This window comes from Triturus cristatus, chromosome 7 (genome assembly GCF_964204655.1).
Source record: "Triturus cristatus chromosome 7, aTriCri1.1, whole genome shotgun sequence".
Classification (NCBI taxonomy): domain Eukaryota; kingdom Metazoa; phylum Chordata; class Amphibia; order Caudata; family Salamandridae; genus Triturus; species Triturus cristatus.
Window position 1 is genome coordinate 1710586026 of NC_140590.1, and position 18253 is coordinate 1710604278.

The 18253-nt window shown below is 44.6% G+C and overlaps 1 pseudogene across 5 annotated transcripts in view; it reads right to left on the minus strand.

Moving 5' to 3' along the window:
- Positions 1 to 12334: 12334 nt before the first annotated feature.
- The window catches only part of LOC146812837 (epidermal differentiation-specific protein pseudogene), a 49032-nt pseudogene continuing 43113 nt past the window's right edge, over positions 12335 to 18253 (minus strand). For all 5 annotated transcript variants that reach the window (XR_014966919.1, XR_014966921.1, XR_014966920.1 and 2 more), the window contains one exon: positions 12335 to 16349. The product of XR_014966919.1 is annotated as an epidermal differentiation-specific protein pseudogene, transcript variant X1 (transcript). The remainder of the gene's footprint in view (positions 16350 to 18253) is intronic.

An 18253-nucleotide genomic window follows, 5' to 3' on the forward strand; every position in this document is an offset into this window, starting at 1 on the left:
CACATTCACTCATTCACCCATCCATTACTCATATACCCCATCAAACACCTATACTACCTTTCACATGCCCAGTTACTCACCCATATACCACTGACACATCCACTCACTCACCCACACAGCCATACACATACTCACTCACCCATAAGCCCCCCATACACACACTCACTAACCCATATAGCCACTGACTCACTCACTACTGCATCCATATTGGCAGCCACACACACCCTCACCCACCCAAAAAGATACTCGGACACTCATATAGGTACTCAAACAACTAATCAATCACCTATACAGCCACTCAGTTAGCCACTCACATACCCATACAGCCACATAGACACCAACTAGACACCAACTGACAGACTGATACAAACATTTACACAACCAGTCACTCACCCACACATGCACTGAGACACATAATCACAGTCATTCACTGGTCCACTGGATCTTTCATACTGGCACTCATACACCCACTGTTTCACCAATACACCTTGATATATATAGTTAACAGTCATAAACTCTTTGTTACATTAGTAAGTCATGTTTGATGTAGTCATGAATAAAACATATGAAAATGTGCTGTGCCTGTATATAATTTATAAAGTAGTAATACTGGTTAGATATCTAGAGGCACGGTGGATCCACGAACCCTCCTGACCACGAGATTTATTCTAATTGACTGTCAACACTCCAAACCAGGAAGTGTTGGCAGTCATCTTGTGACTCGGTAGAACGGAGTCACAAGAAAACAGAAAAACAAAGTTGAAAGAAAAGAAAAGGGGGCAGGATAGAAACAACCTGACCTCCTAGGCCTGCTCAGGGGGTCCCACAAGGACCCCCAGGGCCAAAAAAAGAATTACAAGAAAAGAAAATTAGGCAAAATTTGCGCTGGGTCCATGAATCCCACCGAAAAAATATATAACTGAGGCCCCTGGGTGGGCCAGGTTCCGGGGGCATTTGCAAAAAATATATGCGGGGGCCTGCAGAGGCCCCCACAGCCCCGGGGACCGCCACCCCCCAGGGATTGGTTAAAATGACTGCCACCCCCTGGGGCTTCTTTTTAAATATGTGGGGTGCCTCCAAGACCCCCATAGCCCCGAGGACCTCCACCCGCCTGGGGCTAGTTTTTAAAATTAAAACATAATCCTGTGGGGGGGGGCTCGAGCCCCCCTACATGCCCGGGGACTGCCACCTCCCTGGGGCACTAAACTGGAAATGCGGGGCTCTGTTTCAGACCCCCGAGCCCCGGGGACCGCCACCTCCCGGGGCTTTAATCACATAGGGAGGGGGGCTGCACGGCCCCCCCTCCTCGAGCCCGTGATGGCCCTGGGGACCGCCACCCCTGCAGTGTCCCAGGGTGCCCACCCCGGGACACTGCTGTTTGCTATGGCAGGACGGGAGCCGCGCGGCTCTCGTCCTGCCATAGCAAACAGTTGTTTGGATTTTGGAAAATGAAAATTCGCTTCTAAAATCCAAACCAGATTGCTTTTCCACACGGGGAGCTCCCTGTGTGGAAAAGCAATGCCGGGTCCCGAAGGAGGTGGGGAGCAGGAGGGACTGAGGGGGCATTGGGGCTCTCCCCACGGTCCCCAACGGATAGGGCCAGCCCCGGGGGATTGGGTCCCCAGGGCCAGAATTGGCCTGGGAGGGGGGTCATGCGGCCCCCCCTCCCCCAAAAAAATAAAATAAATGCCGGCCCCGGGGGATGGGGTCCCCGTGGCCAATAGAGGCCTCAGGAGGGGGGCCTCGTAATCCCCTCCTTAAATGAAAAGAAAAATCTGGCCAAGCCACGGTAAATTCTACCATGGGCATGTTCTAGCCCAGTTACAAAATGTACATAAAGTATCTTTATGCTTGTCGATTTCAGTCCTTCTTCAGCACTCCTAGCGACTTGGCAGACTGGTCTCCGCTCTGAGTGTATTTAATTATTATTGGTTTGTATTCTCTACTGTTTGGTAAGGAAGGCTGAAAGGTGGTCATTAGTGACCCGAATGGGCCACTTCCTTCACCTTTAATGTCCAAAATTATTTTGAAGAGGATCATATGTGAGAGAGTGAGTGAGTTAATTAGTACATAATTGAGTAAGTGAGTAAGTTAGGGAATTGGTGCGGGAGCAAAAATTGAGTGGTTTAGTGAGAGAGTAAGTGTGTTGGTTAATGAGTAAGTTAGTGACTTGGGGAATGTGTGAGAGAATGATTCAGAGAGAGAAAGTGGAAATGAGAAACTGTACGAGTTAGTGACTGCCTGTCTCTTACCAAAAGTTTGCAATACAGCAGTATACAGAGGGCACTCCAGGCTCACACTGAAGTATTCAGATTTTTGTGCTGTGATCCCAGTGCTGTGACGCTTAAGACTTTTCAAGCTACATTCCAAATGCATTGGTCATGTGGTTAATTTCAGGTATATTTCAAAATAACTAATTTAAAAGGTAGACAGTGTATTCCACTAAACTCACATATAACAAAGCCCAGAAGATGTAAAGCATTGAAAAGTGATTAGGGTTAAATGTAGGTGTTGTGCTTTAGTTTAGGTTTAAGGCTTAGAATTTTCATTAGACATTAGAGCTTTGATGGTTCTCTAATACCTATTTTTGAAGCCCGAACGTATCACCCACTTAAGGGTGTCAAGGTGCTGGGGGCCGTCGGGAAGATTAAGTGAGCTATTGCACAGAGTCAAGTGAACCTCGTGCTCCGGAGTCAGCTGCTCTGCCCGCTGTGCCATAGACACAAACCCAATGACATTGTGTGGAAGTGACGACTATTTTGATTTGTGCCCATTTCACTGAGCAGCACTTGCACGAAAACAGAAGGGAGAAAGGGGGAGGGAGAAACTCAAGTTCATACTCGAAGAAGAGGCATAGTGATACTTTCACACCTGCTCAACTAAGTAGTTTAAAATACATGTACATCATGTTTGCTTCTCTCAAAACCCAGTACAAGTGTTGAACCTCAGGCATCATCAGTAGGAGTCTTATTAGGCCAAGGATCTGAAGAATCGCTTGCTGCAGAGACATGACATTGGACCAGAGATCGAGGTACTAAGAAACCAGCAAAAAAGACAAGGGGTCAGTAGAGCATGGAACAAGGTCAAGGCCGATGAATTACAGGACCTATTAACTTCTACCTCATCTGTTCTTCCTACTAACTTAGACAAGGCCACACCCGTCTATACTGACTGGCTAGAAGCAGCAAGTAACAAGCTCGCTCCTAAAACACATTATCCATCATAATAGGGAACGACCCTCGTCACCTTGGTATACCCAGGAGCTCAGAGACAAGAAACTGGCCTGTAAACACCTGGAAAGAGCTTGGAGGAGGGAATACAATGCTATGGACAACACTGAATACAAACAAAGCCTAGCACAGTATAAAAAGTTAATTAAAAAAATCAAACAGGATTTTTTTGTTAATAAAATTAACTCAGCTAAGAACCCAACCAAAGAATTATTAAATACAGTTACTGCCCTAGCACACCCAGCCCCCCTCCGATTACAGCTAGTCAAGAACTGTGTGACAAGATAGCCAACTTTTTTTTGATAAAGCTGGTGCTATCTTCTCTACTTTCACAGGCTTAACTACGAAGACATTGCGGGTAGAAACGCAAGATCCTAAGATAGGAAAAAGTGCACTGCCACATTTTTATAACTTTACCCCAGTCACTGTCACAGATATCTTTAAGCTTTTGATGAAAGAAACATCGGGGTCAGCCTTTGATCCCTGCCCACCCTCTATTCTAAAGTTAGCACCTGAACCAGTCACTACAACTCTGACGGCAATCATTAATGCTATATTTGAAGAAGGCTACTTCCCCAAAGCTTGGAAAAGCTCATCCATACTTCCTCTGCTAAAAAAAAAAATCTAGTTCCTAAAGACGCCAACAATTTTAGACCTGTATCTAGACCCCCACTACGTGCTAAAATCGCAGAAAAAATAATGAATACCCAACTCAGTCAATTTTTGGAGGAAAGACAGCTGTTGGACCCCACCCAGTATGGCTTCCGGGGGGGACACAGCACGGAGTCCGCACTACTTAAATCCACTGAAGAAATTAGGACCGCATTGGACCATGGAGGAAAAGCTTCTATGATCATGCTGGACCTCTCTGCGGCCTTTATACGGTCCATCATACGTTACTGATGGACCGGCTACCAGAGATCAGATTAAAGGGCACGGCCTGGAACTTAGTGAAATCCTTCCTATCCAATAGAGTAGAGACAGTCTCCCTCGGAGATTTCACTGCCAAACCCTTCTCACTGCCTTGTGGGGTCCCTCAGGGGTCATCCATGAGTCCGACTCTTTTTAACGTGTATGTGTCTCAGTTGGCTCCCCTAATTTAATCCTTTAGTTTCAATCTAACTTCTTACGCTGATGACACCCAAATCGTGGTGACACTATTACCAGCTGGAGTACAGGAAACGGCAACCCGCTTCCATGACTGCATGACAGCTGTAGGTAACTGGATGGACCAAAATTGCCTGAAACTTAACTCCAGTAAAACGGAGGTGGTACTGTTCGGTAAAGATCCAAGTTTTTGGTCCCCGGCGTGGTGGCCAGATTCACTAGGTCCCCTTCCATCTCCCACTAGGAAGGTAAAAAACTTAGGAGTTTATATAGACAACAAACTCAATTTCAAGGATCAAGTGAACGCAGTGGTCTCAGCTACATCCTACATTCTGAGATCCTGCAAATAAAGTCTGCCATTCCTGCCGAAGGACAACCAACAAACAGTGATCACAGCTTTAGCCATGTCCAGACTGGATTACTGCAACAGCCTATACCTAAATATCCAGGAGGGGCTCTTAAAAAAACTTCAACTCCTGCAGAATGCAACTGCCAGGTTACTCTCTGGCACCCCAAAATCTGCTGAAATTAAAAAGCTCCACTGGTTGCCCGTAAAAAACCATGTTCTGTTTAAATCTTTGTGCATGGTCCACAAATCCCTTCAAAGAAATGGACCCCATCACTTAAAACAATGCTTCCACTGGTACGCATCTAGAAGATCACTGCGGTCCTCAGAAGCCAGGTTAGTATCAGTGCCCTTTGTAAAAAAGCCAACTGGGGTGGCAGAAGCTTTGTGGTAGGTGCAGCCAAAGCTTAGAATGACCTCCCTTTGCCTCTCAGATGCATGACAAATTTGCTGGACTTTAGGAAGGCCTTGAAAACTTGTCTTTTCAATGCATAATAACTTTTTACTACTTCTTCTGCGCTTAGGCCATTGCAGGACATAAAGTATAGCGCCAGAACACCCTCGGGTAGCAGTGCGCTCTAGAAATATCAGTAACATAACATAACATAACATAACATCTCCATCCCCAATGGCTACAATATCACTTGCAAGGACCGGCCCTACCACTCAGGAGGAGGCATGGCCATAGTCCACAAAAGCCTGCTCCGACTAACCACGTACTCTAACAACACCAGGACAACCATGGAACACCTCCACTTCCAAGCCAGGACTGACCCCAATATCACCCTCTGTGGCACCCTCATCTACAGGCCCCCCAGCCCAACCCTTCTTCACCGACTCTATTGTAGACATCATCACACTGTCCACTGACTACATCCTGCTCAGAGGCCTCAACTTCCACCCTGACATCCCCAGCAACCAGAAAACCGCCTCCCTCCTAGAGGGCCTCGCCAACATCGGACTCAAGCAGCTAGTCACCGCACCGACCCACGCAGATAGACACATGCTCAACCCCGTATTCTTTGGCAGTGGGAACATCAACTACAGCCACACAACTGAACTCCCCAGAACTGACCATCACAGCGCACACCTCGCTTTTGGCACGCCCACCACACACCACCAACACCATCACCCCCGTGCTGCAGCTGAACCAAGGCCACTGAAGAACTCCACGTCAACTCCCTCTGCATTATCACTCCGCTAAACCCACGGACGCCAACACCACCAATGGATCTCCAACTGGACACCCTGGCTCCCCTCAAGAGAAGACCTGGCAAACACCAATCCAAGGTGGCCATTTTGTTCACCCCCACCCTCCACAAAACCAGATGCACCTGCAGACGTCTCAAGAAGAAATGGAGTAGCAAACAAACTCTGGAAACTCACGCAACCTTTAAGTCCGCCATCAACATACACCACCTCCTCAAAACCAAGAAAATGCTCATCCAAAACAGAATCAACACCAACGCACACGACAGCAAAGAACCCTTCACCATCATCAAGGAGTTTGCCAGGCACTACAGTGAGACCTCAGACGTTCCCCCTTCCCAGGACTTCTGCAACAAACTCTGCACCTACTTCCATCACAAGAACAGGAAGATTTAAGATAGCTTTGACTTCCTAGACCCGGCTGTCACACCTGCCACCATCACAGACAACCATGCCACCCTTCAACAGACCAAAACCCGCTCACTACAGAGGACGCGCTCAAGAATATGAAAAGCATCAACTCAGGGACCCCAACGGACCCATGCCCATACCACATCTTCCACAGAACAGCTGCCACCATCGCCTCCCCAAGCTCTGCCACACCATCAACTGCTCCATCAACACGGCCACCTTCCCCGATGACTGGAAACACTCCATGATCAACCCCCAGCTAAAGAAACCATCCGCAGACCGGATAGACCTCAAGAACTTTAGGCTGATCTCCCCTCCCCAGCCAAGGTCAGGGAGAAGCCCATCAATGCTCAACTCTCCGAGTGAACCAGGTCCTGGACACCTGCCAATCCGGCTTCTAAAGCAACCACAGCACAGAGACTGCAATCCTCGCCACCACAGATGACATCTGTTTCCTCCTCAACCAGGGCGAGACAGCAGCCCTCATCCGACTAGACCTCTTGGCTGCCTTTGACACCGTTTCCCACAGCATCCTAATCACCAGACTCCATGTCGCCGGCATCCGTGACTGGACTCTGGAATGGCTCCACTCCTTCTTCATTGGTCGAACCCAGCGAGTCAGACTACCACTGTTCATCTCAGAACCCATGGGGATCAGCTGTGGAGTTCCCCAGAGCTCCTCCCTGAGCCCTACCCTTTTCAACATCTACATGACCTCCCTCACAGCCATCGTCAGAAGCCACGGACTAAACACCTACAACACCCAGCTGATCCTCTCTCTCACTAATGACACCTCAACCACCAGAACCAGCTTCCACAGCGGAATGAAGGCTGTCCTGACATGGATGAAGGACTGCTGCCTCAAGCTCAACTCATACAAGACCGAAGTCCTCATCCTGGGACTCACCATGCCAGCCTGGGACAACTCCTGTTGGCCAGCTGCTATGGGTGCTTCCCCCACCCCGAAGGACCACACAAGCAACCTTGGCGCCTTACTGGACTCTTCACTCACGATGGACTGCCAAATCGACGCTATTTCCTCAGCCTGCTTCCGCACACTCCGCCTGCTCTGAAAGACTTTCAGACGGATACCCAAAGAATCCAGAAGAATGGCCACGCACGCACTAATCACCAGCAGACTCAACTACAGCAACGCACTCTACGGGCGCACCACCCAGATGCAGCTCAACAATCTACAGTACATCCAAAATGCTGCCCCCAGACTGGTTCTCGACATCCCCCCTCAGCCACAGCAGGCAGCACATCCGACAACTCCACTGGCTTCTAGTCAACAAAAGAGTCACTTTCAAGCTTCTCACTGACACCTACAAAGCCCTAAACAACGAAGGACCTGCGTACCTGATCCACTGCCTCCCATTCCATGTACCCACCAGGCAACTCCGATCCACCCATCTCTCCCTTGCCTCCATTCCTAGGATCCACAAGGGCAGAACTGGAGAAAGGCCTCTCTCCTACCTCGCCACCAAGACATTGAACTCCCTGCCCCTGCACCTCAGCAATCAATGTCACTGACCCAATTCATGAAGGACCTAAAGACCTGGCTCTTCGAATGATCTTCCACCCAGACCGACCAGCAGCCACCCCACCCCCAATGCCTTGAGACCCTAACGGGTGAGAAGCCGCACTTTAGAAGCCCTTGATTGATTGATTAAGTGATTGACAACAACCACAAGATCCTCCCTCGTGAGAGTAGCCAGCTAGTCTTTGGCAGCAAGAAATTGCGACATTTCAAAAACAGAACAAAAGAAAACAGACACTTTCATTCCATAATCAGGACTTATTGCATTCATAAACACCTCCTGACCACACCATGGTTTTCACTAAAGAGACCAGTGAATCAGGCAAGGTCGTAATGGTGCTTTAGTGTGTACAGAGCTGCTTTAATGAAACATAACTGCGCTAACAATCCACCATTAAAAACCCCCGGCTATAACCACCCATCCACAACATCTTTACATCTTTGCTGTCTTTCATAACCCCACAGTTGCCATTCTGCTGCTCGATGGTATGTGTTCTTTTCTTCTTCCCATTGTCCTTGCCCATCTAACTCTTCTCCATCGACCTCATTTCTAGGAATTGAAACCCACTTGCTATTTGTCAATATGAGCTCTTTGAGGGCTTGGGCAAGTTGTCACAATAAACAATTATCTGTGATTGTGGCATACTGGTCCATGTTATACTGTGAACTGCTTGCACATATAAGGAATCTGAAAAATTGATTTCTCAATATCCTTTTGTATGTGGAAATTTACTTGAAACACATGCTTTTTTTTTTAAAGAAGTTGTTATGCATTACTTTGTTCATCTATTTTTCTTAGCTACAGTTTAATGTAATCATGAAATATATATTCTCAAAGTAAAAACAATAAATAAATTAATGTCAATACATAATAACAAATGATTAGATACTGATCGATTAGCCACATTTTATGGTCTCTCTGTGGTTCATTTTTCAATTTTAGAAATTCATAATCTACACATATCATTATTGGATCATTTCTCTGGTAACTCATTTAGATATGCGTTTTTCTACTATATAGAAAGTGAAAAAGAATGAAGAACTGCACTGTACTTAGGTGCTCTCTGCCTTCTTCCAATCAAAGATACAATTGAACACATAGGGTACCACCTAAATGGGATTGCTCCTAGGTTAAGACATTTTTTAAAATGTATTTTCAGGATTAATACAATTTTAAGCTTATAACACCTGGAGGTACAAAATGTATTTCCTGGCTCTAGACAGATGTAGGACTCTCTTCCCTGCCTGAAGACTATCCTAAAACAGTCTGGGGAGAACCACGCATTATTCAGGCCCACACATTTTAAAAGTTAGGAACTCTTATTTAAATTAGACCTTTTTGCTTGCTCAAATATTATGCAGCAGATATAGTCAAGTTTGTTTCTGCTATAACGCAATCTTAACACTGGTTAAGTAAAATCCATTCATAAAAGTTACTTCAATCAGGAGGGCAGCCCCAAGGTCTCCATGTAACTGTCTTAAGCCAGAACAAACACCTGGGAACATCAGGTCTACATTTCCTTGATTAAACCATCCTGGGCTGGTCTCGAGTAAGCAAAGGATTTTAGTTCATCAGGCCACTGCTATTAAAACAGACTCCTAGTTTCAAATTTAGGAGATTCCTTTACAAATCATGAAACAAAACCTACTCGAAATGTTGCAAATGTTTAGGTATATTGGGCCTGTGTCTCTTTTGTGTGTGTGTACAAGCGCAGGTGTGCATATATGTATGCATTGTGGTATTTTGTGAAAATGTGTTAGTTTGCACCATAGTATTCATGTCTTTGTGATTATGTTTTGAAATTTCTGTGTTTGTGTTTCTCAGCTTTGTTGCCACTTTATGGGAACGTTTCCATGTGTCAGTTTCAGTGTGAATGTGTGTGTGTATTTGTGTGTATGTGTGTTAATGTGTGTGATTCTGCATGTTCTGTTTATTGTCTGTGTAAGTGTGTGTTTGGGGAGGGGTGTGTCTATCTCTGATCTGACTACTGTGGTCCAGGCCTGGCTCCAGGAATTTTTATTTGGGTGGGCTAAGGGTACATTCAGGTGGACCACTGCTGGCCCGATTTATCACTTATATATCTAGCCAGGCCTGCTTCTGGGCCCTCCTTTATCTCTCCTTAGTCTCACAAGGCCCAGCAAAACGCACTCTTTTCTAAGTCTCTTTCTAAATGTTATCACTCTCAAAAAGTGATTTTCTTCCATGTAATGTCCCTTTGATGGGAAGAGGAGGTTTCTAAGGTGGGAGTATCAAGCAAGTGACACTACTCGGGCTCCCTCTGTGCAAGCCTTCAGGGAGAAACCCTCTTCATTACTACCTCCACCTGACCCCTGACTCTGCAGCGCACTCCCTTACAGGCTTGATTATCCACTTTTCTACCACCCCTCTCCATTAAACCTTATCTCACAGCTGACCTTGGGCCCCAGCCCCATATCAGCCAGCATTCAGTTCCACTCTCATTTTTCCCAGTAAAAAACAATAGTAAAATCACCTTCAAACTTGAAACATTGAATATAGCAGTAAATGTAATTAGCATACATGTTTAAGTATGCTCCACAGTTGTCCTAATCACCTGACTGTTAATTAAAAAAACGAAAACAGAAAGACCATGAGAGGGCCGGCTTTAGTGCTGGTGCAAAAGTCTTTTTGACCTCTTTTTTGACGTCTTTTTCTGTAGATAACTTAACTACCGCCCTCCAACAGTGCCCTTCATCTCTCCGTACCCACTTCCCCTCATGGCCTCCTTCTTAGACTCCTTAACTACCACCCTCCACCAGTGCCCCTCATCTCTCCGTAGCTCCTCCACACCCCATGACCTCCTCCTCAGATTCCCTCACTGCCACCCTCCACCAGCACCCCTCATCGCTCCGTAGCTCCCCCACCCCATGACCCCCTCATCAGATTCCCTCATTGCCACCCTCCACTAGTGCCCCTCATCTCTCTTAAGTTTCCCCCCCACCCCGTGACCACCTCCTCGGCTTCCCTCACTGCCACCCTCCACCAGTGCCCCTCATCTCTCCACAGCCCCCCCACTCCATGACCTCCTCCTCAGATTCCCTCACTGCCACCCTCCACCAGCGCCCCTCATCTCTCTGTAGTTCCCCCCACCCCATGACCTCCTCCTCGGCTTCCCTCACTGCTACCCTCCACTAGCGACCCTCATCTCTCTGTAGTTTCCCCCCACCCCATGACCTCCTCCTCAGATTCCTTCACTGCCACCCTCCACCAGTGCCCCTCATCTCTCCGTAGCTCCCCTCCACCCCATGATCTCTTCCTCAGATTCCCTCACTGCCACCCTCCACTAGTGCCCCTCATCTCTCTGTTGCCCCTCTCGCATCCATTCCATTAGTTGTACAGTGCTACTCATATGAGTGTAGGGTGTCACAGTACTTTACATAACAGCACACATTATACAGAGACAACAAATCAGTCTATGGGGAAAGTCACATATACCAATGACGATTACAAGGTGTAGAAATCACGTCATCCATACTGGTGGGCAATATATTTAACGGGGGTTTGGTCTGGAGAAGCACAAACTCAGGATTTAAAGAGTACTCCAGTGGTTGGGTGTTAGCTTTACTGATAGAAATGTATAACTGCCCAAACTCTTTTTAGTAACATTAGAATATCACAACACAAAAAAGAGAAGTTTGTATGCAGTTCTTCGATAACATTTCATAAGTCACTGTCCTATGTTAGGATAGTAACTTCTGAACTGCAAGTAACACAAGGATATCTGTGACAGAGGTAGTAACCCACTGAGCTATTCCCATAAAATTCAGTTTATCTGCATTTAAAAACTACCAACAGACATATGGTTGCCCTGCAGCAGGATCGTAAATCACCAGTTATCTGAACAGTTTTTATTGTTGTTGTACATCGGTGGCAGATTCACTGCGAGGGCCAAGGCTCATTTGTTTGGTGGGCCAAGCTCATGTGTGGGTGGGCCTGGCCCACCCGGCCCACCCACTAGAACCGGGCCTGCTGTGGTACCTTGTGATAGTAGGGTCAGGGTAATGTAAAGACTTGGAAGCTTCACGCAATGAGAGTGTACAAGAGACCGTGGGCCAGATGTGCGACCGTTTATTGCGGTTGCAAACCGGAAATCGGCCCGTTTGCAACCTCAAAATTGGTCTGCCCCATGTACAAACCCTATGTTGAGAGTTGGTAAGCTATTACTGACTTGCAAAATAGGGTTTGCTACTCGCTATTAGGAAGGGGCGTACCAAGGGCGTCCCTTTCTAATAGTGACTCACACTTCAATGTACGATTGTTTTGCGACCGCTTTTGGAATCACTTACAGTGTCTGAAACACTGTTGTAAATTGCATTTTGGAAGTAACAAAGCAACGCAATTTGTGAGTCGCAAAATGTAAGGGTCGTACATCTGGCCCTGTGCTCCTTGAACCACCCTTGCTAACACGGATCAGTGCTGTTATGTTGACAATGAAGGTTTCCAGTTCAAAAAAGACACATGCATCCTGGAACTGCTTATAATTGAGATTTATTTGTAATAAAGCAAGGAAAAAGAATCCAAGCAAACACTGGTCATTTCCTTGTTTTGCAAGCTAGAGCCAAGCATACAGCCGTAAAGTACTGCTAATTACAACATTAATGATTTTAATATTGGCAGATTAATTACAAATCAGTGATTTCTATTGTTTGATCACATTTGAAGATGGTGAACATTCTCCATGTACCAGCTTAAGAAGCAATATTATTAGAGGCCATATTGAAGAAAGAGTCTCAAATGTATGTGGTATTAGAGTTCCACATAAATGCATCTGAAGTAATCGATGCTGCAGCACATTACTGATGTAAATGAAGTTTGCACCTTCAGTCACTAATTGGGACCTTGGGCATCAATGGGTATAGCGGGGTACTTCAATACGCTTCATTTAGTTAATCTTTTTACCCCTCACAACCAAACATTTGAAGCCAGTGGATCTGTGTCTTTTAATATGTTCACCTCTCCTACAGAAGAAAGTATTGACAACTCAGGTGCCTTCCCCAGGCCTTTCTTCAAACTGTAAATGACTTTCACTACATTTGCGCTCTATACTTGGATTATCAGGGACTGGTTCAGTGCACTGGTTTGAACTTTGCTATAAAAGTGAATTGTCCCTGCAAACATCTCATTGGTTAATCACTACCTTTTGGCCTCTGACAATCTGTCTTCAGTTGGACTACAGTTTCTGCAATTAAAATCGTAAAGAGGTGAGATTCACTCACGACACTAACTTGCTTTGTCCAATATAGGGCGGGAAGTTATCACAGTTGGGCCTCTACGTCATTTCTATTCTAGAAGCGTAATCTTGGATAGCCCTCGGATAGTGATCTATCTGTACCATGAGTGATATGGTGTCATTCAGCCTTATGGAGTAAAAACATGTCAATAATGTAGGGACACTCAGTGGCCAACAGAGCCTGACTTTGGCAGGGATTCTGCAAGAAGCAGACAGAGCCTGATGCAGTAGTAAACATTCATGACCAGGTAGAGTGCAGGAGAAGCTAAAGCATCATATTCCATTGAAGTATTGTCACTCAGTGACCTTTCTCAATGTGGCCTATACTAAACATCTGAAGCACCCAACAGATATATGCATCAGCATGGCATCTCATGGCACCCAGCCGGGCCTGGTGGCTCAGTGGACTAATGCGTCCATTGCAGGGGTCTGTGTTTGACCTCATGGTCACAGGTTCAAATCCCGGTGGATCCACTCAGCCTTTCATCCATCTGAGGTCGATAAAATGAGTGCAATTGAGTTGGGTAACAATGAACATCTGTTATTCAGCACCAAGAGACCTCTGGGTGAACGTGCGCTTTACAAATACACATGTTATGTTTATTGTGTTATGCTTTGGCTGAGATTAAGAAAAGCACATCCATCCATTGGTGCCTGAGAAACAACTAGTGGCCAGTCTGAGTATGGCATTGGCTCTCAACCATAAGGAGATAGTATTTTCACTATGCAGCAGTCAGTGCCTGGGGCCACATCCAAGTATGACATTGGTTGACATTATGGCGGGGGTTAGAATTTCTCACTACACTACAAGTGGAATCTCTTTTATGGGTTGGAGTAGCAGTGGCACCACAGGATGACTTTATTCAAAGAGGGGGATAGAAAGGTCTTAAGCTGGTCCATCCTCCCGACTAAACACTAAATCACAAGCAAAAGAGGCCCAGAGGTAAAGTGCCAGGAGTGGCGAGTTTACTACTTGGTTTTGTGTGAACACCCCTTCTTTTCAGATAAAAACTATTCTATACCAAATTTTGTGGAATTTTTTATCATAAGAATTTTTATGATACTCCAGGGCAAGTGCTTCTGGAGCGGAAGCACTAGATATAATAAGGTGGAATCGGATTCTTATACTTAAGACTTAAAATTGTCTTCAGTCCATCCCATAAGGAATGGGTGACTTAGGAAAGATTTAAAAGTCAAAAGCTTTGAGATAAATAATTTTTCTGTACATTCAGAAAACTAAGGGCCTGATTTAGATCTCACTAGACATTTTACTCTGTTACAATGGTGACGGATATCCCGCCTGCCGAAATACAAATCACATTATCTCCTATAGGATTTCTATTTCTGCAGACGGGATATCTGTCACTGTTGTAACAGAGTCCCCCGTCCTCCGAGATCTAAATCAGTCCCTAAATCGTTACATATTGCAGCCATTTATACTGTCCATTCAGGGTCAATGGCTTTCTTCAGAATGTAAGGATAACATTACATAGCTCTCAATTAAGAAACCAATTGTAAAACTGAATTAATATAGCCTTATAGCCCGCCGTAGCAAGCTATACCGGCTATTAAAGGCCCACTCCCATGTTAAAGGCTCAAGCCGAAGGCGAGGGACTTTAACAAGGGACGGGACTTTAATAACCGGTATAGCCCTGCTACGAACGGTTATAAGGCTATTAGAACATTCTGCCACTAGAAGGCAGACTGTTCTAACAAATAAAATAAAGGCTTCCAGAAGCTCGAGGGGATTTAAATCCCCTCGAGCTACAGAGGCCTTTGTCAAACTATGGAATGTTGCTCTGCAGACCTTTACCGGTCCATAGAAGCCTAGAGCACTCCTTTGTCTTCAAGGGAGCTCCCAACATTCCAATGTTCTAATATAATTTAACACCCACTCACAAGATAATATTGCCTATTAAGGCATTCCACTGGTAGTCGATACATACACTTTAAAGAAGGGATCCTAGAAATAGGGATGTGTAAAACAATTTATTGTTCTGTGATCCAAACAGTAAACTTTGCTCTAGACTCAGTTTAACGCTGGCCCTCTTTTGTTTGTGATTTCATCAGGCCTGATGCGCTGATGCTAATTTTTAAAAAAAAGGGTTCAGGAAAATGGCAGCTACAAAAGGATCCTTCACAGGCCTCACCCAAAGAGCAGTGAATTAATATTAAAAAGTGGGCACTAGTGAGAAGGCCATGTGGCTCCCATTAAGATTTACTGATTGGTTGAGAGCGTGCATCCATGTAGATATTTGCCCCATTCTTGCATCGGTATGTTCCAGTTTCGGTCACAGTCTTAGTGCCCTGGACAGTTTTCAACTCCACTGGTACTGAGATTGTGACCTCCTTGCGCATGAAGTTCACGGTTGCTTTTGTGAATGGCTTGATCCTCACTGGCATGCTCAAATCTGCTATTTCCCTCAGGGTAACTGACTCAGTTTCACCTTTCTTCACTGTAAAGGTGTTAGACACCTCTGTCTCAATAGAGGCCAGCCCCTTCAAGGTAAATGAGGCACCAACCTTAATTGATGTTGCATTACTGAATTCGAAACTATGGGAGACATATTTATCCAACTGTTTGCTAGAAGTGACAGTGAACTGCTGCTCACTCTCTGAATTGTTTGAGTATTCCCAGTTATTAATCTGGATGTTTGTTTCATTTTCTGTCTTCTGCTTGTCCCACAAAATTGTGGCTGTCACTGAGGACTTTCCAGGGCACAGAGGACGCACGTGGGAGACTTGGTCATTCAAACCAACATCATAGTAACTCGCCAGAGCCTCACCAGCCCTAGCTACAATCGACCATCCAGATCTATTTGGATGTGCATACAGAAGCCACGCTCCTCTCTGGACTCTGTGGGAAGAAATCTTATCATTCATGCTTCCATTATATAAATTGGCCTCTTCCTTCAGAACCATCACTGAACCCAAGAAATTGGGATGCTCATAGACTGTGATCTGGGGATCGTTCAGTTCATCAGTGATCAGCCTAAGAGAAGATGCCCTGTCATTCATTTCAGCCCATGAATATTCTCCCTCCTCTAGGGCAATGCACCATCCTTGATAGTTTGGATGATCGTACATTATCCATGGATTCCCCACCACTTTCACAGATGTGATGCAGTCTTCAAAGCTGTGCTCTGCCAGACGTGGAACATCATTAGTAAAGGTCTTATGGAGTCCCTTGAAGTCGGGGTGTTCATAGACAGTGATTGTGTTCATGGTCTTCGGCAATAGTTTTCCAATACGTTTCTCTGTAAGAAAAAACAAAAGTCACTCAGTGACGGAACATCATCAAGGTTGTGTGCAAACTGGTTCTTCCCTTCTCAGAGGAAAGGTTTCATGATCCAGACATTCGACTTTCTGTATTTGGAAAAGGGTTTTCCAGAATAAGGGCTTCATTTTCCAATATTTCAAAGCCCCAAAAGCAACAATGTTGGCTCCTGTATGTTTTTAGTGTTTAGTAAGAGCGTATACAACAAATTTACAAAGGAGATAGGAGACCAAAGAGGTATACAGAGTAGATTATGGCCAAAGTCAAGATCAAGGATAATGTTAATATCGGTGAATGTGATGTCAATGTATGCCATGATATATGAATGCATATCAACGACAATACCAGGGAATGCAATGTCAAGGTAGGCCATAATTAATGCATGCATATCAATGTCAATACCAGTAGAAACAATGTTGATGTACACTATGACAAATGTACGAATAATAACGAGAATGTAGGTAAATATGATATCAATGACCATCATGTTATATGTATATGTAATAAAGATCTTGTATCATTGCTGTCAAATTCAGCCAAGAAGACCTCCCAATCAACCCCGAATCAGAGATACGTGGTCGACAGGCCCTGTGACACAAACCCAGGCCTACCAATTGGTAGCTCACAAGTGGGGTTACACTTAGCCCAAAGACAAACGAGCAAACAGGGAAAACCCCGATCGTTCTACAGATAGCCAGTTACAAAGCGAACCGGTCCGAGGAGATTGGACTAAAAAAAATATATTGGTCAAAGGCATGCATTTTAAAAATACTACAACGTCAGGTGCCTCATGGAGTTAGGAACTCAGCCAATCAGAACACAGCATGCACACCACACGCAGTGATCACACGCTCCTCATGCAGGAGATATGGACACATACACACTAGCTCATACTAGCTCTCCATGAGGTCAAGAGCCACCTGCGTCCCCCTTATCAGATGGTTGTATTTATTGTTCATGACTAGGCCCAGATCTACATGTTTTACAAGAATGTATAATAATTTTATTGTAGCTCAAGAACTGTATATATTACTCGGCAACATTTCTGTACATGGAGACTGTCTTCAGACACAACTCTGTTGATGCTCTCCCGACTTCTGCATTGAATTAAACCAATTTCTTCCTGTTTAGAAAAATGCCTCTTGTCTTTTCATTTGTTCAAGGTAAATTCATATCCGAGCATTGATATAACCAGATTAGTTTACTTTACCCAAATTTTCAATCTAAGACTAATTATGTTTTCTAAACTGAGAAGTACTCATTCACCCACAAACCTCTCTCAAGATGCGTAAGGTTGAATGAAAACTGGGGCAGTTCTTTTTTACCACTGATCCTATTTTCATCAGGTCTAACCAACTTAATACATTTTCTGCTCAGGAAACACGTCAATAGCCTCCCAATAAGTGCATATCTATGAAACATAGAAATATGATAGTTACAAATAGTAGTGTAATTAAGAATAAATATTGTAAATATTAATGTAAAAAATATAACACCATGTAGAAAGAACAACAATACATAAACAATTAACGCACTACTTTAAAATTATTAATATTATAATATTATAATTAACATATATGACAGAAACACATCAAATTTAATTAAAAAGAAAATGAATACAAAACCAATAGGAATAAAATATAAATGAAAAATTCACAAATTATTTATTTGTATAGATCATAAATCTTTTAGAAACAAAAGAATAAAAATATAAAATAAAAAAATATTAACTATCCAAATTAAAGAAGAGCGTGGCCTGACAAGATATGCGATAGGACGAGTTGAAACTGTGCTCTGTTGGCCCAAGAAAATATCAGTCCTAATTCTTCCCGTTTGAGCCCTGGAATAATATTTGGCTGATGTGCAGCTGACTATTATTCGGCT